This window comes from Brachyhypopomus gauderio, unplaced genomic scaffold, assembly GCF_052324685.1.
Source record: "Brachyhypopomus gauderio isolate BG-103 unplaced genomic scaffold, BGAUD_0.2 sc438, whole genome shotgun sequence".
NCBI classification, from domain to species: Eukaryota; Metazoa; Chordata; class Actinopteri; order Gymnotiformes; family Hypopomidae; genus Brachyhypopomus; species Brachyhypopomus gauderio.
This window is the reverse complement of record NW_027507259.1, coordinates 32,434-45,226: the sequence shown is the minus strand read 5'-3', so window position 1 is coordinate 45,226 and position 12,793 is coordinate 32,434. Positions and strand designations below refer to the sequence as shown.

General features: G+C 45.9%; 1 long non-coding RNA gene across 1 annotated transcript; it reads right to left on the bottom strand.

Annotated features, from left to right (window-relative positions):
• Nucleotides 1-695: 695 nt before the first annotated feature.
• Nucleotides 696-6,178, bottom strand: LOC143506195 (uncharacterized). Its single transcript, XR_013128167.1, has 3 exons — nt 5,724-6,178; nt 4,079-4,147; nt 696-2,284 (listed from the first exon to the last, which is right to left on the bottom strand). It is a non-coding gene; the product is annotated as an uncharacterized LOC143506195 (long non-coding RNA).
• Between the last annotated feature and the right edge of the window lie 6,615 nt (nt 6,179-12,793).

Sequence of the window (12,793 nt, the reverse complement as noted above, 5' to 3'; positions counted from 1 at the left end):
CATATACACAAAGCACACAAAAAACATACACCAAGAATCATCAAACAACACCTAACATTGGAACCAAACACTAACATAACTGGGGGAACATGACTACAGAAAAAGAAAGGCATTAACAAGCATATAACTAGAAAAACCACAATCTGAAGTACAACTGAAAGAGAACATCAAAGAACAGAGAGTACAAACAGGCTAAATATACAAACAGAGAACACCAAGAATCCAACAGGTATACGAGCAAGAAGTACTTACAATAACCGACAAGAGACTAAACACAAGACTTAAATACACTAACCAACCAAGGGACTCAACAAGACACAGCAGAAAGCAATAACCAGGGGCAGAAAACAAGGCAGGGGAGTGAAGTCAGACACAATGAGGAATTTCAAAATAAAAGACAAACGGAAGACATGACCGACAGGAGGGAGGCAGGCCTGACATAAGTGTTCCCTTTATTTTTTTGAGCAGTGTAGTTAAAACACTTTGTTCAAAAAGTATATATTATATTATGATAATTATATTGTATTATTATATATTGCTCAAGTAATTATGCATGAGGAAATTTTTATGGTATAACAAAATACATTCTTTCATTTTAAAAAAGGAATAAATTAAGGACTGGCTCAGTTCAATTTGAAACATTAGACATTAAAAAAATGTTTAAAAAAAAAGAAGAAATTAAATAGAGAGCCAAACAGAATATTATTGAGCCCATGTTTGGACAATGTTTCTAGCTTTGTAGTGAACACATGCTGTAACGCGACCGGAGAGTGCCCAAGTTTCCACAACATCATTGAGCTTGTCAGTTAAACTGTCAGCGGTGTGTCTATCCGACATGTTCGTCGTAATCAGCACTGCAGATTTTAGCTGCCAGTTCTCGTCAGTGTAGTGGCACGTCACAGTAATGTAACTTTCTGTTGTTAGAGCCGTCCAACAATCTGTTGTAAGGGCTACAGTAGTAGCAGTAGATAGCTTTGTTTTTAGCTCACTCGTATTTTTTTGTAGCGAGCTTCGAAAACGCTCGCCTTCCCAGTGTAGCTGTGATTTTAGGTTGACCAGGTGCACTGGTGATATGCAGGACAGCTGCATGCATGGTGTTCGAATGATAATTGAGTGAGCTAGTGGAACTGTTGTACTTCAATACCGCATTACACACAGAACATTTGACTTCTTAGCCTAAATTAACAATGTTGAAATTGTAGCGACTACTACTCCTCGCAGCGAGTTCCCTAACAGACAGGCACTTGGCCCTTTAAGTGACACTGGGAGAGCGGCGCCTGCGCGCGCCAGGGGAGGGGAAGAGAACAGTGCTATTGTTGGAGTTGCGTGGAAAATAAAGTTTCCCTCCTTGGGATTTTCTGGATTACGCAGTTTCTGCCTCGTTTCCGGAACACGCTTCAAAATGGTCCCACACCGCACGTCTTTTCGCCCGCTTCATTTTGCTTTCCACTCTGGTCTTTCGCGACACGTGCTCACCTCTCGTTCTTACGCTCTGTTCAAGTTAATACAGGAGCGCTCTCTAATGATTAATCGTGATTAATACATTTTGATCGAGTAACGTCTTAATCGACAATTAATCGAAAGTCGATTAATCATTTGCATCCCTAATATCGACCGATATGAAAAGCTTATATCGTGATACAGTTTTTAGCCATATCGCCTAGCCCTACCTTGCTGTACTCCATGGAAAAATTTAGTTGGCCAGTGAAGGATATTCCATTATTTTCAATGGATACAAGAGCCACTGCATGCAAGCAAAACCTTTTCCTAAGAATGGGCAGACAATATTTCACCTTATGTAGTCCAAAAAGTTAAAGTTCTTTAATCACAGTGCTATTGGCAAACACCCTCCTCCTTATTCTGGTGTGAAGTCACGCTTGAATCACACTTTACTTAACAGATCCAGGAAACCTGCTTTAATTAGCTCCGTCCATTAGACAAAGCTCACAGCAGCGCCCCCTAGAGGGCATCACACAGTGTCAGGTTATAAAATTAAAACTTTAGTGGGTTACTTTGTGGTAATTCCCAGCAGTCTAAATGCACTCATGAGGGAGCAAGTTGGATCAGTCACCTCCACGAATGTCCTGCCTCTCTGAGTGCTTGACAGCGGTGGTTTACACCGTCTGGGAGGGACAGAGGTGCTCAACACCGTCTGGGAGGGACAGAGGTGCTCAACACCGTCTGGGAGGGACAGAGGTGCTCAACACCGTCTGGGAGGGACAGAGGTGCTCAACACCGTCTGGGAGGGACAGCAGAGCCTTCCACGTTCTTCATACCGGAGTACCTAAAGAAAAAAGTTGTTCATCAATCTCCTCTCCTCTCCTCCCCTCCCCTCTCCTCTCCTCTCTCCCATTTAGTTTATTGCAGTGTTCATATTTGGCCCAGCTGTGAGTCATCTATTATTCAGCCTTTATCTCTACTACAGGAGTCATTAGTACAGGGAGAGGGAGAGAGAGAGAGAGAGAGAGAGAGAGAGAGAGAGAGAGAGAGAACAAGGAGAATGCAGACTTGCAACTGCCCTATTTTTCTTTAACCTATCCCCCTCTCCATTCTTTTTTTCTTCCATCCATTTACACTCTCAGTCCCCCCCCCCCCCCCCCCCCCCCCCCCAGTCTGTATACATCTGTCTGTACTGTTGACAGACGAGGGGGTGATTGCTTCTGAATGACTGGGCACTAAAGCACAAGGCAGCTGCTACTGCTGTGTGTGTGTGTGTGTGCGTGTGTGTGCTCATGCATGTGCAGACAACAAAGCTCGTGTGTCTACAGGTAGCGAGTTGTTTGCATACTTTGTCTAATTAATATTGTCTAATTTTATTCCTCAAGTTTTACTTTATTTAACTAGTCAATCACAAAATGCGTATACATGTATGCATGTGTGTGCACGTTTAAATGGACATGTATGTGTACGCCACTAGGACAGTGTGTGTAATTTGACTGTGATTCTCCTGTGAGACTTGATGGGCTTGACCTTCTCAGTCAATCTGCCTCCGACACACACACACACACACACACACACACACACACACACACACACAAGTCTCTCTCTTACACTTTGATTCTCTCATTCACTTTCCAAGCGTGATGTCTCTGACCTGTCTGTAATTTCAGAGTTAGTCACACTTGTCAGCTAATCAGAGCACTGAATTGGAGAGACAGAGAGACAGCCTCTGAGAGGACGACCCGTGCTGTGAGTTTACAGCTGATGAACTCTGCAGTGGTGTGAACTGCTAGTAAGTTACATATAGTCATATTTCATAGCCTCTTTTAAAGCATTTGCATTAATGAGTCGAAAAACCACAATGTAGCATAGCGTAGTAGGGAATATATTAGCGTATATAAAAGTATACATGAGTATATATATATATATATATATATATATATATATATGAGTATACATCTTCACTACCCATTGTATGCCTCTTCCCTTCTGAAAGCTTTTATATGAACTACCATCATTGGGACCCGGTAAGGCGCTGACGTGCTAACATGCTAACACGCTTAATACGCATGTGAGCTATCGCTCCCGCTCCCCGAGACCCTGGACTCGGTCCACCACTGTTCATCGGCTCTGTCCTGTGGGCCTGTGTGCTACAGCAGCCTCGTCAATGCTAACCTGCTTTAGCGAAGACACTACTTCCTCAGCTACGACAGAAGCCCTGACAGCCGGGTCGATAGCAGCGATTTTATTCACCCTGGCAGTCTGTCACTGCTGGTCAGTCCTGTAACGGTTTCGGACGGTTACTGCAAAAATGTATTCCGTTACAGATTACCAATCACAATTAAAATGTAAAATAACCACATCCTAATCCAAAGGATTACTATAAAGTATCAAAATCTGATTATTTCCCCGTTATTTTCAGATACTTTTAAACTCAAACTGTCAAAGAGTTTCAGAACTCTGGACCACTTTAGTTACCAACAAGCTTCCTCAAACTCCACCATTGTAAGTCTATAAACACCTGTATAGGTGGAAATGTTATAGACCAGACCTGTGACGCTTTGTGGGAACATACTGATTAAAAAGATTTGTCTGCGATACAAGATAATGAATGTCTGTTTTAAAGTAGGATACTCACGTTAGAAATTTGGTTGCACACGATTGAGAATCCGGATTGCAATCCATATTCACCCCAACCGTATAATAGCTAAAGTGTAAACAAGATAGTGATTGCGAGATATTACATGAGGAAAAACGCGACACGCTGTTTCTCTGGTAACGTGCAAAAACACTACAAATCTTATGCTGACATAGAAAAAAAAATGCCACATTCACATTGAATAAATCTCATGTCCACATAACACAAATCTCATGTTCATGATCTACAAAGCTATTAGCACTCAAACTGTGCGTTAATGAAAGCAAAGAAACGCATTAAGAAATATCGTACAGGACAGACACAAGCACACAAAATGCACCCACGACAGAAACACAACGCGTGGTGCATCTTTTAAAGCTTTAATGAAACAGTAGTACAACAACAGTCATGGGAAACATTCACCCTATTAGAAGCATTACAAAAGGTGGTGGTGGGGGCTGTAACGTAATCCTTCTGGTAAAAGTTGTAATCCTTCTAGTAATTAACAGAATTTTTAAATATACCAATAATTTAAGTTCTGCCTTTTCTGTAATTTTAATACATTTTGTATCCTTAATATGTCACTCCAGGACCAGAGAACCAGACCAAATGTTCTCTAGGTCGGTTAAGACCAAAGTTGGAATGCAACAACCACTATACAAGTTAAATGTAATACAATTTTGGCAATCAGTTAGTCGTCCTCATGGAAAAGCCATGGTTTGTGAAGTCATATTCACTTGCACACCATGCTACATTACAGGAATCATTCCATTGATTTTGTTAAGAGAACTCGTGGTGGTACAATGTGGGGGTTCACAGTTCAGACATTTTTCCCCCTGCTCCCCACACACACACACACACACACACACACGAGACAGCTAACTAGCTGAACAACCACTCCCTGAACAGAAGAGAGGCTCTCTGAGCATTTTAAGCTCTCAAACGTGTAGGGCAGGAGGCCTTCTGGATGAAGCATGGGGAAACGACACATTATCTCCAAGACCGAACTTTGATATAGACTACACAAAGGTTTTTCCTTTGTTTCCTGGCTGTGAATTGTGATGTACAGCCATTGTCTTTTTGTCCTTAACATTGTGTTAGCTAATTCAAGAGCGCATAAAACTGACGTGCCAGTTTACTGGGCCTGCCAGCATATCATATCCTGTACCTAAAAACTGCTTAACAGGCATTTCTGATCCAGATCTAATCATCCATCATCAGTGCCTGACCTCATTAAAACTCTTGTGGCTGAACGCAACAGTCCTCTCAGCAAGTCAGTGTAAAGTCCTCCCAGAAGAGTACAAGCACTTACTGCAGCACATGGGAACCAACGAACAGCACACACACACACACACACACACACACACACACTGACTTTCACAATAAAAATGATGCAAACGACATTATAAGCTTAAACAGATTAGCTGTGCAGTTGCAAAAACAACCCTACCCTAAAGAATTTAAGCTTTAGGTAACGTTAATTGAACATTACAGAGCTAAAAGGTTAGATATTAAAACAGCACATTTTGAAACGAGACTCATTAGCGAACTGCAAAGAGTAACATTAGGTTGATCCTGGTTAGAATAACTGACATTACGCAAATCTAATGAAGTTAATCGAAAATTAGTCTCTAAAATTACTTACGTCGTACCTTTTCTGCCTCTTCGGAAACTTTTTTTCCATTTTAAGCGTTTTGTCTGACTTGTGATTCGCACACATGTTTCTTCGAAGGACTGAGGACGCGTTTTTGAAGCTATAACAAACGAACTCGTGAAGCAGAAACGATTTGGGTTGTTGAAAAATATTTGCGTGATTTCCGTTCCGTGATTTCCGTTACTTCCTAGTCCTACGCGTGGAGCTGAGCGCTCCGTAGAAACTGACCTCAGATCAGCAGGAAGTGGGAATTGATAAACGTTTCGCCAGGATTCGTCATGTACAATGTCTGACCTCAGATCTGCTCTGTGTCAGCCTTAAGTCCTTAGTCTAATACCGGGTATTAACATGTGTAAGAGTGGACAAAATCTGACAATTAGAGAGTATTATCTTTAGGAGTTTCTTAGCCCTTGTTGAACTGTAGATAGGAAGATGAAAGATGCCATCAGGGGTTGATTGTGAAAGTAAGTTCGACTATGGGAAAATTTGACGGCTTATTAGTGTAGTTCAGCCGTAGGCAACCTGTCACTCAAAATCCACTGTGATTGGCTTCAGTGGAGATCATCCAGTGTGTAATATGTTGTTAGTGTTTGATGTCCTGATTGGTTAAAGGAGTTTGTTGCGGGGGGGGGGGGGGGGTGGTCTGTTTTCCCTCTCTCTTCTCTCCAATGGCATATAAAGAAAGGTTTGATGTTTCACCTTCAAATCTTGCAGAGAGGGAATAGAAGAGGAGTAAAAATCTCTGTTCTCTCTCTCTCTCTCTCTCTCTCTCTCTCTCTCTCTCTCTCTCTCTCTCTCTCTCTCTCTCTTTCTCTCTCCCCCCCCCCTCTCTTTGAAAGACGTCAGACCTCAGTTTGATCTGTGTTTTTCATCGCTGCTGTTATTGGACATGGCAGGTGTGTGTGTGAGAGAGTGAGAGAGAGAGAAAGAGAGAGAGAGTGAGAGAGAGAGAGAGAGAGAGAGAGAGATGAGGCAGAGTAAGGTCTTCTCAGGGGTGGCATGCTGGCAGACTGGGGTCAAAGGGTTTTAAGTGTTTCTGGATGAAAGCAGTCAAGAGAGCCTGTCACCCCCACCCCATCCACTCCCACAATCCCCTCCCCCCCCACCGAGCCACCTAGCAAAATTATCCTTTCTCTCTCACACAGCCTGTCCTACTTTCTTTTTCTTGTCCTCTATCTTTTGTTTGTGTATTCATCGTTCCTATCGTAGTTCCCAGGACCTGTAGTGCTGTGTTTTCCTTTCACCCACTACGTCCCCTCATACGCTCGCCCACCCCAGGACTGCAGTTACGCACAGGCTCCCCACACACTGCTTACATGTAGGCCCTGCAGGGGGCGCTGGCTGGTCTAGGTGCTAGCCCTGTCACTGCTGATGGCTGCTTCAGCCTCTGGAGTGGCCAGGGTCAACCCTGCCAAGGGCTCCTTGCTCACTGATTGGATGGTCTCTGACTCCTGCCCACCCCCCTGCCACGGTGCTAACCAATCCAGGTGTCGGCTAGCTGGTTTGGATTCGTGCTCTCTTCTGAGTAGCATTTTTAAAATATGTGTTGGCTGGCTGCATGTTCTCTCTACCAATCCCATAATTATAGAAATATGTGAAATACTTCAGGACTAGCTTATTCCTGTGGGGCTGTATGAATGTTTGATATGGTACGGCTGGTAGTGAGTGGTTGATATGGATATATATGGTTTGTTGGTCACGTGTACTAGGTGATTCTGGCTCTGCAGACAAGCTTCAACCTGAACATGAGAACCTACACCTGTGGGACACCTTGGAAAGTCCTGACCAATCACAGGAACAGGCTTCTGTGTTCTTGGAGTATCCTGACCAATCACAGGGGACCTTGGTGACTGTTTTCACATTTTTACAGCAATAAAATGGGAGATTGCATTATAGAGCAGGACCACTGACTGCATTGCGTGTATATGATATGCAGTAAATGGAGTTTGACTCCAGAATCTCCTGCTGCCTGTATAAAGTGTTTCCTGCCCCCCTGCTACAGCCACTCATTGTCCCCCTTAAACCTTGGAACTGAAGCCATAGTCCACGAAATGGGAATTATATATTTTTATTAAATATCCTGCACAATGCACAGTGACTCATTTTGGCGACACCAATACGGTCGTGCTGTTACACATACACACGTACTCTCTCCTCCCTGCTCCAAAACGCTTGCAAACTCTGCAAAGAGCTTTAGCACCTTTCACCAGTGGACAAAATCAATATGACCTGCACCCAGGAACACTTTAACGCACACAGCCACACACACACAAACGCATGCATACACCTCACACTCCCTCCGCCCCTCCTCGACCCGGCCTCGGGCTGGCGATGCTGATGGAGAAGGTGGAGGACCTCCCTGTGGAGGAAGTGCCAGCCTTTAGTCCCCTCCACCCACCCCCCTGCACCCCCATCCCCGCCCGCACCCACGCTGAATGCATTTTGAGCCGTTTGGTTCACTACTGCCTGTATTTCCAGTGCCAGGATGCTCAGTTATTCTCACAGGTCATACGCACACCGCAAGTGCTTTGCTGTTCCGGTTTCTACTTAGGAAGACACTCCGGGAGACTCCGATAAGCCGAGCTAGCAGAATGCACTGACCTGCCTTAAGTAAAACTGCTGTGGGCATTTTTTACATATCCGCCGCTACACTACTGAAGAGAGCCATTTATTTCATAAAGTGAGATGTTATTTTTCTAGGTCCCTGGGTTTAAGCGTACCCATGGTGACGAGAGGTCCGGCAGTGGTTGAGGCTATAGAAATTGTGTAACTTCCATTATTTACTTCTTTAAAATCAGAGCTCAGAAAGTGTTTCAAAGGCTGAACTCAAATGTGGGCATGTACTTAGGCTAAAAAAAAACCCACAAACACTCACACACAGCCTGCATGACCATAAATTCCCATCTTAATCATCCTGAAGAGAATTTTGAGCTGCATCTTCAGAGCGAGGCCCTGTAGCAGTGTGTGGTCGTAGGGATGGATCTGCACATGCTCACCAGGTTCCTACTCTAATAGAAGGAAATGAAGACTCACAGGTATGTTGAGCACCTTCAGTCCAGAGATCTCTACTCATCTACTGAAGCTTGCTTCCTATGCCCACGTTTCTCCCCATTGGAACCATACTGGAGGCTACCCTGCGCCGACCCAGAAGTGATGGCCAAACCTGAACGGAATCTTTTTTTCTGACTACTACAAAGTTCAGTGAATTCTTTTCTGCATGACACTGCCTGGGGTTTTTTTAAAGAGTGTACGGGTGCCGTTACCGCACATGAATTTGTTAGCACGTGTGTGTCAACCTGAGTGTTTTAGAGAGTGGATCAGTAAACGTGTGTGTGTGTGTGTGTGTGTGTGTGTGTGTGTGTGTGTGTGTGTGTGTGTGTGTGTGTGTGTGTGTGTGTGAGGAAGAGTGTGTTAGGCTGATCAGGACTTCGGGGAGAAAGAGGAAGAGGATGGAGGTAGCAGCTTATTTACATATAAATGAGAGTAGCTGGTTACGTGGGCCTGACCCCATTAATTCTGATGGTCAGGCACTCAAAGTGTGGCAGGTGGCACTGGCGCACAGATTATACCCAAGCAGCCACCCTGCCTAACCCGGTGCGCATTTATGATGCGTTTCCTGGCTGACAGGAAGCCAGGAGTGCAAAGAGCATGGCACTGGCATTTGCTGTTTGTCACACTCCTACGTGCCACCAATCAAGGTAACATTTAAGCGGAAAGTGCTAGCGCGTGTGTGTATGTGTGTGTGTGTGTGTGTGTGTGTGTGTGTGTGTGTGTGTGTGTATGTGTGTGCGGTCATAAGTGCATGCGTACTTTTCTCGCCCGTTTTCATGCCAAAATCATTAGATTAAGCTAGCTGGGGCAAAGTGTTTGCTGCTAACTGTCTCTACCCCTCTGTGCAATTATACACGGAATGAGTCACGAGTCTTAGCATGCGTAAACAAAGGTTCTTTTGGGTGCGTGTAATTTTGGAGTCCCCCCCCCCCGCCCTTCACCCCCCTGCCAGTCCTACCAATCCCTGCCATCATCAACTGTCTGATGTCACACGCATCTGGCTGGAATTAGACGTGTCCTCTCCCCAACACGCCTGTCATATCTGCAGCGGGGCCCGGTTCGTTAGCCTGTAATCCACTGTGACAGCTGCGGCGGGTTAATGCAAACACATACGCATAAACCCCTGGTGAGAGAGAGGGAGGCCGTGTGAGCGTCTACAGCTGTGTGCTCCGATACACTTGGTCTCCCAGACTGCACCCGTCACCTCTGAAACTGACGAAACATCGTTTAAACTGGATCAGGCATCGTTTAGTCGTGCCTTTTGTCATGTGTCACGGGCAGCAAGATTTTGTCGAGCGAAATGAATGAGGCTCGTTGCTGTATTGGGGGGGGTTCTGATGTGCTGAAGTTTGGGTAATACTTGACGAATATTTGAATTAACACATCAAGCAAAAAACACCGAAAAACAATTTCGTCCTGAAACATTTACATTCTACTCTGGGGAAAATCGCTACCGATTAAACATTTATTTTTCTAACATTACAGTGTCCTAGATTTATTCATACGCGTACCGATCCTGCTTAAGTTGCACTCCGGCGGCGAGACGAGGATGAAGAACGGAGCTACAGGAGAAGTAACAGGGCGCGAGAGTCAAGCTTCGTCTCGTGGCGAGTCTCCGTTCTGCTGGGCAGGCGTTTTGCGCGCGAGGCCCTCGTAGCTGTGTGTGAATCTGAGATACGGCGCTACAGAAGAGGCTCTCTGTTTGTGAACGAGGCCACCTGTCATCTCCATGAGTGGGGTGTGAGTGTAGGTGGGGATTTGGGTGTAGGTGTGGGTGTAAGTGGAGGTGAAGGTGGGGTTAGGGTGGAGATGTGGGTGTAGGTGTGGGTGTAAGAGAGGTGAGGGTGTAGGTGGGGATGTGGGTGTAGGTGGGGGTGTGGTTGTAGATGTGGGTAGGGGGTGTGGTTGTGGTGTTAGGTGGGGGTGAGGGTGTAGGTGGGGTGTAGGTGGGGAGTGAGGATTATATGTGGGGGTGAGGGTGTAGTTGTGGGTGTAGGTTTGGTGTAGATGGGGTGAGGGTGGGTGTAGTTGTGGGTGAGGGTGTAGTTGTGGGTGTAGCTGGAGTGAGGATGTAGTTGTGATTGAGGGTGTAGTTGTGGGTGTAGATGGGGTGAGGGTGTAGGTGGAGGTGAGGGTGTAGTTGTGGGTGGAGGGCAGAGGGGGCATTACCTGCTTTACAAGGACTCCGTTTTGGTCACTATAGTAACCAAGCCATGGGTCGTCTTCTTTTAGTGTATTTGTCAGTATTTATTTTTTTACAAACTGTGCAAAATGTGTTTTTGTGCCCTTATGGACACCCAGTATTATGTTAATTCAACTATCATATGTAACAAACAAACAAACACAGACTTAGTTGTGGCCGTGCAGAGACACTGTGGTCAGCAGAGCGCCGCCGAGACCTTTCTTCCGGTCAATAACGACCTAACACGCTACGGAGCTGTAATGGCTCGACCCCTGCACGTTTGTTTAAGGCTGTCGTCTGCAGCTGGGTATCGAATGAGTTCTGCACCGCGGGTTCATTCACCACAACACTCTCAGTTCCCGGTTCCCCCCCTGACTCATACCCAAACCTTTACTCCAGCGCGCGAACTGACATTCTCCCGTAACGATCTCATTCATTAATCAATCGCAGCTTTGGTATCGTCTAAATAAGACGACTGCGTATGTGTGTGTGTGTGTGTGTGTGTGTGTGAGAGAGAGAGAGGAGAGAGAGAGAGAGAGAGAGAGAGATGGGTTGGGGAGGGGGGGGGGATCCCACTGTTCTCCGAAAGCTCGCGCTGCTCGATTCAATTTGAGTTGTGGCAGAGTGATCAATACGGCCATTAATTCTACTTAGTGGCGCCGCGCGCTGCACGCACGAACTGTAGTCCGCACAAAGGGCCAGTGCGATTGAGCGGCTGACCTTCCGTAGTCGCGCGGCGCCATTCATCTCCGCGCGCACCGTGCACCCACGGGCCGGTGGGGCCAGGGGACGTGGGCTCGTGCGTTAAGCACAGCGCGATATGGAAATCCAACCCGATGCAAAACGGGCGAAATCGCCGGTGTTAAATGACCCCCCTACGAAGTCGCTAATAGAAAGTTTAGTCAGACGTGCGCTATAAAAGGCTCGCGCAAGGAACTCCTCCGCGCGCGAGCGGGGAAACAGGAGAGGTCTGCGGACGGGAGGCCCAACATGAGCTGTCCACGTTCTCTGACGGGAGATGTTGCACGAGGAGATGTTGCACGGCGGGTTTCGGCCCAGTTTTATCTCGCTGGTTGATGCTGCGTCCCCGGGACCTTCCTCGCTCCTCTTCATCTGTCCTCTCGCGCCCCGGGACGCTTCTGTTGTCCTCTTTCTTGACCTCTTTCTCCCCATGTGTTTTTGCTCATTTATTTATTTAATTTATTTATTTATTTTATTTAATTTATCTTTTCCCCCCGAGAAGAATCACACTAGCCGTTTTTCTATTATCAATCCGCTCACGAGCTGAATTGGGAGTGTTTGTGCGGCGGAACCTGTAAACTGTGAAGCATCCCGGAACGTGGGTTAAGAACGGCGGTGTGCGCGCGCCCGAGCCATCAGGTCAGGGAGCATGCGCACTGGTGAGGGTAGGTGTGCACACCAACATCGGGACCTTAAGATTCCTCTGAACACAGTGGGCTTCACCGTTACGGGCGTTTATACACAGGAACAATATAAACACACTACTATTGCAGTGTAGAAGGCTCCGTATAAATTTATGTAGTGTCAGGGCTTTTACCAGCCCAAATCTGCTTCTGTCATCAGTTACGGCAACCAGCTACGAGTGCACCACAATGCACATTAGAGTAATTACACAGCATGTAAAGATTTGCGTGTTTTGTGCATAAATTTGTGTCTTACGGCAGGTGGCTAATTTGTCATTATGACAGCCTTATTATCACTCTATTATCGTGAAATGTGCCTTACAAACAGCCGTGAAACATAACGAACCGGCGTCCCGGTGCCCTGTACACGGAGCACATGTAAGCGCACGTGTCCAGACGGTGTT